At 45.8% G+C, this 15,443-nt stretch overlaps 1 long non-coding RNA gene across 1 annotated transcript; it reads right to left on the bottom strand.

The window, feature by feature from the left end:
* Window positions 1-8,098: 8,098 nt before the first annotated feature.
* On the bottom strand, window positions 8,099-9,376 carry LOC111256113. The gene is made up of 4 exons (XR_002676163.1): window positions 8,809-9,376; window positions 8,646-8,719; window positions 8,480-8,572; window positions 8,099-8,403 (listed from the first exon to the last, which is right to left on the bottom strand). It is a non-coding gene; the product is annotated as an uncharacterized LOC111256113 (long non-coding RNA).
* Between the last annotated feature and the right edge of the window lie 6,067 nt (window positions 9,377-15,443).

Here is a 15,443-nt window from a genome sequence, read left to right as displayed (position 1 = left end):
TTGCCGTGGACCATCTTATCTGATTGCTGTGCATAGACCCCGAGTCAATGGCTGCAGCACTCTCTGATCAGCAGATGCGCAGAGACTTTCAGTTAGATGCCAGCACTAGTCAATGACTTTCAGTTACCACGATTGTCAGAACCGAGGATCTGACTAATGCTTGCATTTAACTAGTGCTTTCAGCCATGAGAAGTATCGAGGCTTTCAGTTATCATGGTCATCGTCAGAACCGAGGATTTGAGCCCCTCGATCCTCAGAACTCACCGAGAAGCAACCAGGAATGGGCTTATGATCTCATCGTGACGGGCAGCAATCCTGCATGGTCACAGGTCTCTATCCCCCACGTGGATTATGCAGGAAGAGACATAATTCCAGGTCTCTATCTCCCACCGAGGAGCCCGTCACGATGAGATCATAATGACTTCGGCGATTTCGTATCCGGCTTGCCAGGGGAGAGACATGCTCATCGATCTGATCGCGCGCGAGCCAAGCGAAGTATGGCGGCGCCGTCCCGGATCACTTCGGGATGCTCGTCCCCTGCATTGTCCCAACTAGCCCCGCGCCTTCCAAGCGATTTCTTCGACCGGATCACATGAGAAGTGCCCCGCCTTTTCTCCTATAAATGGCGCGCATCAGCGTTCGTCCCCGGATCAGAACCATCATCCATCCTGAAGAACCGAGAATATAAGCTGACATGCAGGTCTCCAAAGCAATAGCTGCTCTTGTGTGCGTGCTCCTCCTCTCCAACGCCGAGATGAGCACCGGCGCCGGCGCGGCAGCGGTGCCAAGGCCCCTGCTGAGAGCCAGCTTCGTCCCGGCTCTGCCAGACCCGGCCACTGCAGGTGTCGAGCGAGGCTGCTGCAGGCCGGGGCCGAGCTGCTGCCGGGCAGACGGTACCCCGGCGTCCGACGACTCCCCGTAGCGGCGCGGCGACGACCGCGCCGTGGCACTGGCAGCTACAGCACGGCGTAGAATGCTAAGCGAAGTTCAGTGAATAAATTTCGACCTCGCTGGAACGTAGTGCCTAACTACGTTGTCAACTTTTGTGATGCATGCTTGTTATTATGTGAAAAACGCGCGGCCGTTGTGACGCAGCTGCGTTAAGTCATGGACTATCTTTGGTTTACTTTTATCACGTTTATTACTTGATCGATATTTGGGATGAAAGTTTCCTGTCCGAATCTGCCATAGCTCGCAAGTAACAGACCTTGTACATGGGTAAAAAGATTTCCTGTCAGTTTACTTGATCGATAGCATTATTTGGGATGAAAGTTTCCCTGGTTTTCGTCCTGTTACTGTCAGTGAACGGCTGTAAACAGGTACGGTCCGCATAACAACTATCCGGTTTCGGGGTCTAACTCCGAAGACTCTGAAGTACGGTACTACATGAGGCAATTTATGATTATCCTACTTCCATCATCCCGTATCAGTGTTCTCTAGAATTGTCTCATATTTACGAGTATCTGTGCGTGGAACAGATATGGCTTGACATAGCGTGTCAATTCTAATATCGAAGAAAATCTTGCAAATTGGAAAGATGTTCGACCATATTTGTAGTTTTACTTTAGGCGTCACCATACCAACTATGCCAGTAAAGTTGGTGACTCACAAGTCACAAACATAAGGTCTTATAAAAGTTAAAAAGACCAACATAGTACATTACATCATAAGCATAGTACACATAAGCATTTCAGTTAAAGGTCAGCATGCCATCTGCTAATCGAGTAAGAGTAGGTAGCTGGGAAATAGAACTACAATGACCAACTTCAAACGCTTGATAATTTAGGGCGCATATATGCAACTTTATTGTCTTGAGTACCTTAAGCCTTTGTAAGGTTTAACTAAGGGCCTGTTTGGCTCCCACGTGCTAAAGTTTAGCACCTGTTACATTGGATGTTTAATACTAATTAGGAGTATTAAACATAGACTAATTACAAAACTAATCGCACAGATGAAGTCTAATTCGTGAGATGAATCTATTAAGCCTAATTAGTCCATGATTTGACAATGTGGTGCTACAGTAACCATTTGCTAATGATGGATTAATTAGTCTTAATAGATTCGTCTGCGAATTAGCCTAGGGGTTCTGCAATTAGTTTTATAATTAGCTCATGTTTAGTCCTCCTAATTAGCATCCGAACATCCAATGTGACACGGCTAAAATTTAGCACCTAGTATCCAAACACCCCTAAGAAAGACTATCATGCCCTTCGATTCCTACTAGCTCATTAACCCACTTGCCCCTCTTGGAATATGAGAAAGACTCCCCTCCATCCCAAAATAAATATCCGTTTAGAAATTTTCAGATACATCATGCCACTCTCATTCTCCATAAATAAGATGCCACATAAGCAAATATGGTGACATAATATCATAATTATGCAGTTCATGAGAAGTTTTGTAGGGAAAATGAAGTCAGCCAAAAGCTTTGCCAACTCAATTGCCGTGGAGCATCTTATCTGATGGCTGTGCAGAGACCACGTGGCGCGAGCCAATGGCCGCAGCACTCTCTGATCGGCTGATGGCAAGGGGTTGAGGATGGTCATCATCAGTACCGAGGAGTAATTGAGCCCCTCGATCCTCAGGCCTCATGCCTCAGAGCTTCCGGTGATCACTGGGCGATGGGCTTAGGGTAGTCCCAATCCAAAATACCGTTTTTATAATCTCCACGTCATCAAATAATTAGTACTAGACACTATTTTTCTAATGTAAATATCACTATTCCATACTTGAATTTAATACTATTCGTGTAGAAACTAGATTTTGCATGAGACCTAGTTTCCTTCTCTTTTTTTTATTTACTCACTTGACACATCGTCTTTTATCCTATGTGGCAGCTCATTTAATTCTATGGACACCATCCTAGTTATTGGATTAGTCATTGCGTTGAAATTACTCTTAGGAGCTGGTGTTTATCTTAGGAGCTGGTGTTTATCGCTGCTATTTTGCTTCCGATCCAGGTCTCTATCCCCCATGTGGATTATGCTTGCATAATGACTTAGGCAAGTTTTAATGGGGATTTTCATAACATTAAATTCAATGCCACATCAGCAAAATTACTGACAAGATAATTAATAGAGGGAGTTTCATCATATGAGGGCAGTCCCAATGATGTATTAATGATGGTTTCTATCCTCATTAAATGGCTTGCCACGTAGCCAAAATGTTGACATGGCAACATAATTAATGAAGAAAGAGAGCAAAAATCCTAGAAATGGTTTCCTCATGAAGAAATCAGGTCTTCTCTTCACCCAATGCACCAAGAAATCATGAAATCACCATTGGGGAGAAACCACCAGTTTCTAGGGGGCTCGTGCCACACTCCCATTGGAGGAAGAAGATAGAGTTGGGAGAGAGAAAGAAAAAATAATTATTACTTAAAGACACCTCCACTGTGGAAGATAGTTTCTATAGATGATTTCTTGTGCTATGAAAACCGTATCAGTTTCTTCCATTGGAACTGTCTTGATAGAGTAGCTTCATCCCCATAACACTCATCTGGTGCAGTTAACTAGTTCTCAGTCTAGTTAACTGTGCATTGAGATTCGCTTTAGGTGATTTCGTAACCGGCTTGCCCGGGGAGGGAGAGACATGCTCATCGATCTGATCGTGCGCGAGCCAAGCGAAGTGTGGCGGCGCGTCCCGGATCACTTCGGGATGCTCGTCCCCTGCGTTGTCCCAACTAGCCCCGCGCATTCCAAGCGATTTCTTCGATCGGATCACATGAAAAGTGCCCCGCCCTTTTCCTATAAATGGCGCACATCAGCGTTCGTCCCGGATCAGAACCATCATCCATCCTGAAGAACCGAGAATATAAGCTGACATGCAGGTCTCCAAAGCAATAGCTGCTCTTGTGTGCGTGCTCCTCCTCTCCAACGCCGAGATGAGCACCGGCGCCGGCGCGGCAGCGGTGCCAAGGCCCCTGCTGAGAGCCAGCTTCGTCCCGGCTCTGCCAGACCCGGCCGCTGCAGCTGTCGAGCGAGGCTGCTGCAGGCCGGGGCCGAGCTGCTGCCGGGCAGACGGTACCCCGGCGTCCGACGACTCCCCGTAGCGGCGCGGCGACGGCGCCGTGGCATTGGCACAGCACTGGTGGCTACAACACGGCGTCGCATGCTACGCAAAGTTCAGTGAATAAATCTCGACCTCGCTGGAACGTAATGCCTAGCTACGTTGTCAGCGGCTTGTCATGCATGATTGTTACCATGTGAAAAATGCGCGGCTGTTGTGAGTTGTGACGCAGCTGCGTTTAAGTCATGGACTATCTTTGGTTGCCTTAATCATGTTACTTGATCGATATTTGGGATGAAACATGAAAGTTTCGCGTCTGAAACTTCCATGGCCTGTCAGTAACAGACCTAGTAGATGGGTAAAATGATTTCCTGGCAGCCTACTAGATCGATAGTATTATTTGGGATGAAAATTGACTGATTTTGGTCCTGTTACTGTTCAAGTGATCGGCTGGAAACAGGTACAGTCCGTATAAAAACTATCCGGGTCCAATTCTGAAGACTCTGAAAACATATATGTAACTTAATTGTCTTGAGTACCTTAAAAAAGCCTTAAGGTTTAACTAAGGAAGATTTTTTTTCGAATCACAGACGCACGTACGCATACTCGACTCTATGAACATACGCACGCAACCATACCCCTAGGAGCACCTCCTCAAGATTGAGCCGGCAAATTCTTAAGATTGATGAAATCACCATTGGCACCTCGCTGTCGACGTGCACGTCGCCTACACCGAAAGAATAGCAACGGTTAAATCCTGAATCCAAAAAATACGATCAATAGTACCGAGTCGAGGACTTGAACCCGACAGGCAAGTTCTGCCACAAGGAACTTTCCCAGCTGAGCTTCTCTCAGTTCGCTAACTAAGGAAGACCATCGTATCTTCAGTTCCTACTAGCTCATTAACCCACTCTTTCCTCTTGGAGTACATAAGCTATGACATATGTGAACAAATGCTATCCTTTTTCAATCAGGGAATGACTAGGTAACAGTCGAGTGGTTTTTATTCTGGCTTCACTTGATTTTTCAACCAATACAATCAAACCACGTAGTAGTAATTGGGAGAGAAAAGCCGGTGACGCGAAAGCCTAAATTCACTCGATTCTGAGCGCAAGCACCATAAGAAACGACTGAAAAGGGAAATTGAAACAACCAAAAAAATTGCTGACAAAACAATAAAAAACTGAAAACAATACAGAAACAATCGAATGACTGAAAAGGGGAACTGAAACAACCGAAAATTTTGATGACAACAGTAAAAAAACACTAAGACAACATACAGAAAAAATCGAAGATATTTCAGACAAGAACTAACAGCGCACAAAAATAACAAAAGAGAACAAATCAATGTTTGAGAGCCTGAAAATTGTTCTATAGATGAAAATCAAATGTTTTGAATCTGAAATCAGTTGCTCTTCAGATGAAAATCAAGATCGAACATTTCACATGAATTTCATAGGGACCAGATCGAGGAACAGGCAGCCGAGCGAGAACTTATTTGAACGCGGCAATCACAGAGGGCGGTAGGAAGTGGCGTAAAACTCCTACATGATCTACACCGCCAGGTCGTAGAGATGGATCCCGGCACCAAGGAGTGCTGCACCAGGAGGAGGAAGGTGATCATGAAGGCGTCGTCCCAGAGGGCGGCGAGCAGGCGTCAGCAGCCGCCGGGCGCCGGCAAAGAGCTCCCCGGCGCAAAAGTGCGAGGCTCGTAGGGTTGGTGTGAAGCTGCTCGAGAAGTCCTCATCTCAGTGGCGTCCATGGCTGCTGCATGCTGCGGTGCTGCCTGGGACGAGCCAAGCACGGTCCTACTGCGGCACCGGCGGCGGTAGGCACAGGTGCGGCCGCAACAAACTGGAGGAACCAATATGGGGTGGGCCGTAATACAGAAAGAACAAATACATACCACATCAAACATCTATTTGAAGAAAAAAAATGAGTGAAGAGGGAAAAGAAAAACACTCGAGTGTTGGTTAGTAATTTCGTTTTTCAATTTGCGAGGCTACGGATTACAAAATTTTTATAATGCAAAGCGAGGTCGGGTTTCCTTGCTGATGGAAGAAACCGGCCCGAACGACGACTGTAATCGCGTCTCTTTTGGGCTTTGGTAGGTTTGGCGGGCTGGACTGGTGTTGTTATGGGCTACTTGCCTTCTCTTTTGGAGGGAGAATGAGGCCTTTTTATTTATGGGTATTATTAGTCAGCCCAAGGCAGGTCGTGCTGGACCGTTTGCTACTTGGACTACGTTGAAGTACCGGCAGAGAGACGACCTAAGGCCTGTTTGTTTCCGACTATAAGTAGTAAAAATAACTGAGAATCCCACCTAACGTTTTGCTTATTTTTACTTATTCTTACTTATGTGGTAAGCCATTTTAGAGATTTAAACTACAAAGCAGGAAATTCTTCACGATTATCATCAAGCAACAGGACCTAAATGTCCATCAAATGTTTGAGCTAATTTAACCAAGTATAACCATCGAAGTGAACTAAGGTGGCCACAAGAGGAGATTATCAAGCCAAATTTTGACTCCCAATCAATCAAATGATGGCTAAAATTAGTCAAAGTAGATAAATTTGGACATCAAACCAAACACACGCGAGGAGCACCCTCGCAGACCCAAGTATACTAGATCTACCAAAACAAGGCAAAAAGTACAAGACGGCAAGGACGTATGCGCAAGGGAAATTGTACGTGTTAACCATGAACGTGTAATTAGAAATAGAACTTCCTGCTGGTTGATTATTTTAATACGATGAGCAGCTCAGCTGTTAGTGACTCTTGTGGTGAAATTTACTTATCGAGATTTGAGTTCTTGATTTAGTATGGGTGCTCGCATTTACCTAAATTTATTCCATGATTTAACGTGGTAAGCAACGTGCTTGCCGACAACAAGGTACCAGTGGTGGTTCATCAATCTAAAGGATCTGTCGACTTCATAATAAGGTTGTGTGTGTATATTTATGAGTTGAGTGTGCACGTGTATATATATATATGAACGTTCTGTCTGTATTGTGGTTCGAAAAAAACGTGGTGAATGAAAGTAATCTCTTATTTTATTTGGGAAAAATATGTAACTACCTGCAATGCCACTTATCCGTTTATCTCCTCACGTCTGAGCTCACATAGGGACCCGCAAATGCATAGCACTTGTCTTGTACTTTCATCCTCACTTCGTGTAAAAAGATTAATCTAAAGATACTATATTTGAAAGGACCCGCAAATGCATAGCACTTGTCTTGTACTTTCATCCTCACTTCGTGTAAAAAGATTAATCTAAAGATACTATATTTGAAACGACAAGTATAAGGTGGTACATAGACCACCAATTTCAACTACATCATTATATTGAGCTGGGTATTACATTCCCTCTTTAAAGGCTAACGTCTGCCTTCGGCAGATCACCACACACATACACAGCAGATGTCGAGAATCACCCGTCGATACACGATCGTGCCGCGGACGGCGGACATAGCCACATGCACGAGTTGGCACATCTTGCATTGCAACTGGACTGAGGTAGAGTCGTATGTATTTTGTTGCTGTTCCAGACTGTATCCGTGTGCTAGTTTGTAATGCCTTTGTATAAGCTTCAATAAATCTCTCTCATTTCGTTGCAAAAAAAAAACATACTCCTATAAGTTAGAAACTTGAACTCGATAAGTTTCTCTCGAAAGAAAACCCAGCTGCCAGCTAACATCAGGCCAGAAAAGATTTGTGCTAGCTGCTAAAAGGACTCTATGCTAGCTGGCCGAGCACCCGCTAGCAACTTTGAGCAAGCACAAATGGCGATTTGTGCTGACGGGTGCTCGCCCGCCAGCACAGATCGCTTTGTGCTGGCAGATGGCACAGAGGCTCTATGTGCTGGTGGATGGCATAACCTACCGCCAGCACACTGGCATTCTGTGCTGGCGGTTGGTTATGCCACCCGCCAGGAATATTTATTTTCCCACCCTATATATTATTTCCTGTGATTTATTTATAATTTCTATTTTCCCTTAGTTTTTATCCACCAAATTTAAATATGTATCTCCAACACATAACAACAAACTTAAATAATAAATAATTCATATTATTAAAAATTGCATCGTACATAATAGATAATTCACATTATTCAACAAACTTGAATAATAAATAATTCACATAATTCAACAATTGGAATAGAGCTACATCGGTGGCGCCTTCGTCCAGCTACGAAGACGTTCGCATTCGTCCGCCGCCAACACTCCATTTAGATCAAAGAATTCTCCATCCTCATGATAAATATCCCGTTGGATGAACCTCACCATGTCCCTACAAATGTTGATGATGCCTCTGTCTTCAAGCGTCGTATCGCAAGTGTCGATCCTAGTGCCTCTGTCTTCAAGCGTCGTATCGCAAGTGTCGATCCTAGGCATCTGCAGGTATACAGAATGAAGATTAGGATGTATTACCATTAGGAAGTTAGCACATGGCAATGTATAAGAGACTTACGTCTTCGGGGTTCGTCCGGTACCTCCCATTATTTCTGAGGAACTCGCACAATTAATATCCACATAGCACAGAGCTGGGCGGTTGCTTGTGGGACTGCAATTAAATAGAAAATGATGAGTTGTTATAAATGACAAGTCTACAAGAAACCAAGTTTTTATCTTCTTACGTGTTATTATTTTCATTGTTTTCTTCCTGTTTTCATGGCATTCCCCGCCTTTTAGTACGTAAAGCCTATGCTCACTTTGAGAATATAAAGACAAGAGTTAGTAATACAACTTAGATGCATAGAATCTCAACATGCATTTAAGTACTGCCAAGAGATGTCTTACTTTTGTACAATGTCTAGGAATTCCTTGTAACTATCTTTGGTATATCTGAGAGAGTCGAGGATAATTGCAGATCCAAGCTGGGGGTAAATCATGATGCAAATTCAGTGATCTTTGCATGATATTAGAATAATTTTATTATATATGGCATTAATTAGCACCAAGTTTATAAATAGTAATTCCTGCTGCGCTCATCCAAGCCTTTAAACAAATTTGGTAAACTAGCTAACCGCCGTTCTTCTTCCTCTCTCCTCCATTTAGCGATCTTGGCCGCGTACCCTCTCGCACCCAAGTGATGGGGGTTCTCGGCGATTTTCATAGCCTTCCTGGTAGTTTCTTCGCTCAGGGCTCTTGCTTTCAGCATGTTCTTCTGTTGTACGAAGTCCACTCTGTGACGACCGACCCCAAATCTTCCGAGTTAATCCTAATCCGAGCCCCTGATCACCTGTCTTAGCTTTCCAAGCCTAAGTGATCAACCTCCAGATCGGTCCCAACCCCTGAGACCCGACCCCTCTCCGCTGGTCTCCATTCCGACCCCGCCGACCCCAACTCACCACCGGATCCTTCCAAGTTATCCCCAACACCTCCCTTCAGTCTGACCAGTGGACCCACGAGATCTTTTCTCCCAGATCCCCCGCGACAGGCGCACTCGAGTTGCATGCCCGCTTCAGAGTTCCCCCGCCGCGTGGCTCAACTTCTCCAACGCCCGCCGCTCCGCCTCGTCTCTGGCCCGCGACCGAATGGATTCTCGCGCCCCCTTCCCCAATCGCAGCGGAAGCCCCTCTGCAACCTTTCTGCAGCACCTCGCCACCCGCGCCCATCATCACAGCGCCAGATCCCAGCTGTAGAGCCCGATGTCGCCTGTCTTGTCCGTCACTTCAACACAGTCGCACCGCCTGGTCTTCGCTACCCGACGATTCCTCCTCCGCCAACCCTGACCACGGCAGCGACAGCTCCTTTCCCCGCCCTGTCAGAAGCCGCTCGACAATCTGTTGCTCCGCGCTCGCCCGCGCGCCAGCGGCCGCCTGTCTTCTCACCTGTGCGCCCTCGATTCTAGCGCCGTTAACCCGGTCACTTCCATTAACTCTACCGCACGACGACACCCGCCTCCGCCAAATCTCAACCACCGGCATACCCGCTCCTGCGCCACCCTGACGCCAGAGCCCAATGACCGCTGGCGTCATCCCCGAAGTCCTGCTCCACCGTCCCCGTCGCTCAATCGCTGCCCAGGCAAAGCACTCCATTGCTTCTTCCTCGGCCTTCGCGCCGCTCCCCTTCTCACTCCCGCGCCGCTTCCCTTCTCACTTCCCAGCCGCTATAAAAGGGAATGCGCGAGCCCCACCGGAGTTCCCTTCGCCATTGCTGCCTTTCCGCCTTTTCGCTTGCTCCCTGCTCGAGCTCCTAGCGCCACCCACCAAGTCCCTGAGGAACTCTCCTCTCCGCTCCACTCCGTTTTCCCCAAGCCACCCAGCCGCTTACTCCTCCGCGCTGCGTAAGAGCTTACTTGCGATCCACAAGAAGCACCGCTGCCGCCGGAGTACTGCCGGACCTAGCCGCTGTTCAAAGCCTTAGCCCCTCCACCCAAGTCTGCTTCTTCCCGACCCCAAGCTTTCCTTGTAGGAAGAAGGTAAGCTGCCGACCCCTGGTCCGCCTTGTCCGACCCTTGTCCGCTTCGCCCGACCCCTCTTATCCGCCCGACCCCGGTTCCGTCTCGCCCGACCCTGTCTGTTCCGCCGACCCTTCTCCGCCTCGCCCGAGGGCTCGGCTGTAACCTTTTCTTCAAACCGAGGGTGTACGTGTAAAACTTGGGGACCCTTCAGCGTTGAGTCTGAGGATCCCTAGCACACCAAACCCTCTAGTTTAAGGGTTAGATCATAAGTTCCTTTCCTCCGGCCCTTACCTCTTGATCTCCACCAGCTCCCTTGAACCTCCCCACCCTCCTACTTTTTGTCGCGAGTTTCTGGGCTCAGACTTGCAAGTGTTGCTGTTGAAATAACCGTCTATGCTAACTAGTGCATTGCATTCGTGTAGAGCTGCGCCTCGCCGACGGCTTCTACGAGCTGCACCCGGCGCCAGAAGATGACGGTGTAGCTGAGCTCCTGCCCTCTGAAGCCGAAGCCGCCCCAGAAGTCGAGCAGTTCTCTTCCTCCTTGCTCGAAGGCAAGCCCCGGTTGCATGAAAACCCTACGTTTGTTGCCAAACTTGCGCATGCCTTCCTTAAACATGCTTGTGCATTTACGTATAGGAGTTGGTTGGAACCCTAGATGCATGACTTAGCTCCCATGATCTGCACACTAGCTGTTGGACCGAGTAGCTGCTTTGCTTAACTAGGAGACGGTAAAAGCCGAGTGATTCCCTGTCACTCACGAGTTGTAGGAGTTGGATGTCTACCCTTCTGTTACAACTGTAAGGACGATGGACGGGGCAGGGTTTTGGGTAACTCTTTGGTGGTCGGTTGATCACCCCGTCTATCTATGAAACTTTACTAAGGCCCGACAGTGGTGGTGTTCGTGATCAAGTGTTTGAAAGTACTAACCTCATACTTAGTATGGGATGAGGAAGCCTAGTACCGGATTGAACCTAGACGTGAGCGGTCGCCCCATTGTTCTTGGAACGGAGTTTCCCCTGCTGGATGTCGCACGTGGTGGAATGCGTGGTCATAGAACGGCAGAGGCCGGGTCTATGGAACCTTGCACCAAAGGAAATGGGCCCGACATGGTTAGGGGATTGATGGGGATGGCCGACACGGGAAGCGACCTCCGGGTGCGTGGATGTCGTGAGGTTAGGTTCACCATGCATGGTTAAAGAACTCGAATCGATTCGTCTGCCTCTCACAGTTTGAGACTGCTTGATCGCTATGTCACCCTGAGTAAATGAGGAATCTGATGATGACACGGTTTTGTTGATATATACATACCTTGGTTGATTCTATGATTGTTTAGAATAGTTGCAAACTTAGACCGGATAATGAACTTAGAACCTGGGCTAAAACTTGAAAATAAGATTCTATTTAGTGCTTTTGGCAAACAAAACCCTCAGCCAAAAAGCCTTGCATGTCTAGAAGTGTGGAGTAGCTTTACTCCTGTCGGTTAAGTCTTGTTGAGCTTAGTAGCTCAGCCTTGTTGTGGCCTTTCTTTTCAGGTGAAGCCGCTGCTCCCGAGCCCTCGTCTGTTGGCACTTGGCCGCCCCAGCTCCCTCCGGGTTGGACGGTCGAGTGGGATCCCTCCTCAGATGGCGAGGAGAGGGATCAGTGATGTCCCGGCTGGCCTCATCAGGGATGTCCGACCCCGACGCTTTGCTTCCGCTAGTGGTTTTACCTTCGGTTGTTTTTCTTGAAACCTTGTAAAACTCTGATGTTTATTTCATAACCAAACTAAGTGGTTAAGTTGTTAACTCGGTGGACTTGTTGTATTCTCTGGAACCGCTCACCTTCGTGTGAGTCCGCTAAAATGGTCCTGTCAAGTGGTTAAATCGGAAGAAATCCGACGGCACTTCGTGTTTACTCGGCTTAGGCATGAGCGTCGCGTATTATGCGGCTAAATCATGTTTAACCAAGTAGATCCGAAGTGGATCCGCCACACTCTCACATTTCTGGAGGAATCCTACCGAAGTCGTCCCTAGCATTCTTGCCTTTCTTTACATATTCTATATTAAGCATAGACCTCCAATTTATGAAACATCTCCCAAGGAGGCCCTTAGTAAATTTTTTTGCGGAATCCTCATGACCTTCAGGAAAAGTGAATTTTTTTCCAATGTGGCCCACAAAACTTCCTTCGTAGTGGAAGGTACATTCTTCCAGTTACTGGTCATGATCCAGATCTGCAATTTGTCCCTGACAATAGCTCCACATATGTTCCAAAACCTAGCAGCTATCCCCTCAGGTAATATGGGCTCACCTTTGGAGCCAAGCATTTCTATGACGAGACTACCTTTGTCAGGGATCTGGTTTTGGGCTCTGCTTTTTTGGAGCACTACTGGAAGGAGTTGTAGCTGAAGGCTGTGGTGTAGAGGCAGCTACCTCACCTTCCTGCAAAGTTGATGTTCTACGACGTCGTGGTGGTGAATGATCCGGGGATTGGTCATCGTTCTATAGAGAAAACAATAGTTGGAGTTTATCAATTTCATGTGAACAACAAACACATCACTAGCTAGTATATGAATGTGCATGCAGGTACCTGATGATCCGCGGTTGGATCGTATTCAGGATCCAAGTCATCTAGATGCCTGCGAGTCCTAGGTGGGCTTGGTTCGTACTCAGGTGGAGTCTCGTATGATCCATATGAGCCGTCGGAATCAGAATCCTCCTCGGCGGATTCAGTCACTCTTAATATGCAAAATTGTAATACTTGCAATTGAAAATTATTCATGAATTTATGCATATCAATACAAATTTGTACACCTAACTGGTTCAAAATATTTCAATTGGTTCAAAATATTTCAATTGGTCACTCAAAATATTTCAATTGGTTCAAAATATTGCACTAAAAATATTTCTTACGCAGGCCTTGCTTCATTTCTACTCTACTTAACATTTTTCTTTTTCTATTTTCATTTTTTGCACCATTCTGATGTAACACATAAAAATAATTATCTTATATCCACCAGTACATTTTTTGTATTTAGTAAACTACATATAAGTTGTTTGGTAGAAGTTTCAATAGTTTTGAAACTGATTTACTATTTTCTAATGTTAAATGAATTTCTACATGGTTATCAAAATTAATTCAAAATTAAACTATGTGTGCATCTAATAAGATACAAAAAATTGCACAAAAATTATATTTAGGATCTTATGTTCAATTCTAGCTCATTTACTGGAGATAGATGAAAAATTCAATTATCTTGTTGGGATACTTCAAACTTCTATCTTCAAATTACAAAATAATAATTACAATAATATCTAAATTTGGTCATAAAATTCTACAAATTGAAGTGGCAACATATACATTGTTCCAAAAAACATGTTGATTATAACATTGGAAAATAACAACTTACATTAGCAATTATTATGCAAAAACATGTTTTTTTATCCTTTGTTTAGTTGGACCGAGGCTCACTGAGGCTCAGTGCCGGCCGGCGGCACAGCGGGCTTGGGGGGCCGACGGCAGCGCGGAGGCCTCGGGGAGGGCCGGTGCGCCGGAGGTCGGGGAGGAGGCATGGCTCAGGAAGGAGCAGCGGTGCAACATGACGAGGCGGAGGTGGCGGGTGTCGAGGCGGAGGCGGCGGTGGAGGAGGCGAGGCGGTGGGAAGGGCGCGGCGTCGCTCTGGGGGTGGCGGTGACCGGCGACAGGGTAGAGGAGGAGTGACGAGCGGTGGCGGTTCCGCGGGAAAATTTGGCAGCCTAATGACGTTGTTTCGATTTCGTGCTAGACTTGGAAAAATTTTGAGCCGGCCGGGTGTTTATATGGAGGGGCACAACGCTGGTGGGCGCTAATGTGGCCCGCCAGCAGAGAGCCTCAGCGTTGGCGGGTACACATGGACATAAATGTTATTTAGTTAATTTCAAAAATATTATTTCATAGATAACACAAATGAGAATGAGTAGTTAGTCACTTGTCGCTATAGGTTGGAACACCTCATGAGTTATAGGGTGTTTCAACCCATAGTAATAAGTGAACTAACTACTCATTATAATTTGTGTTATCTATGAAATAATATTTTTAAATTCATTAAATAACATTTATGTTCATGTGTAAAAGTTTGAACAATTTCAAAATCATTTGCCAAGTATTTAAATAATTTTGAATTTTTTTGAAATCACTGTGCTAGTGGGCACTAGTGCGGCCCACCAGCACTGAGGCATTGTGCTGGCGCCCGCCAGCGCTGATGATAGTGGGGCCCGCTAAAGTCACCAATGGAAAAAAATTTGGCCTCGCACACGAACTCGTGCAACGCGTCAGATCGAGGGCCTACCTGCGAGCGTGCGTAGCACTATGAGCAGCGTGGCCCACAGACCAGTCACAGTTGCACGAGACGGTGCAGCCCAAGCCACACGGGGAGCACTACTAGAATACCCCCCTATAGGCACGCCATATTTAGAGTTAGACACGATTTATTTCAACTCTATATTATTGTAGACACGCTTCCATAAAGCATGTTAGAAGCGTCTTCGTATGGACCGTGTCAGACCTTGTAAAGACGAATTATTTAAGCGTCTCTATGAAAGAAAGAGACATTCATAGACACATTATATGCATGTCTACACATATTGATACAATTTATTAGACACATGTATAAAACATGTCTAGATGTGTAGTTATGTAGTATAGTAATGCTTCATTGCGTGTTAAGAAATATAGAGATAATCTCGTAGATACATATATAAAATAGGCCTACTAGTATAGACATGTTTTATAATGATACCTTGTTGCACAGTAAGTAGTATAGAGACGATTTGGTAGGAACATTTATATTACACATTTTACATGCAGAACAATATGGCAGGTGATGTGGCATGTGACATATAGTAACACCTATTTACGTGTTAAGAAATGTAGAAACAATATCGTATGCACATTTTTATTATGTGTTTACAAATGTAGACACGTTTTATTGTAACATCATGTTGTGTATTAAGAAATGTAGAGACGATTTATACGGCATTTAGATTTCATGTGTATTTGCAATCAATTTTGTGC

Source organism: Setaria italica, chromosome I (genome assembly GCF_000263155.2).
Source record: "Setaria italica strain Yugu1 chromosome I, Setaria_italica_v2.0, whole genome shotgun sequence".
Lineage (NCBI taxonomy): Eukaryota > Viridiplantae > Streptophyta > Magnoliopsida > Poales > Poaceae > Setaria > Setaria italica.
The sequence above is the reverse complement of the archived record's forward strand: the minus strand, read 5'-3'. Positions and strand labels throughout refer to the sequence as shown.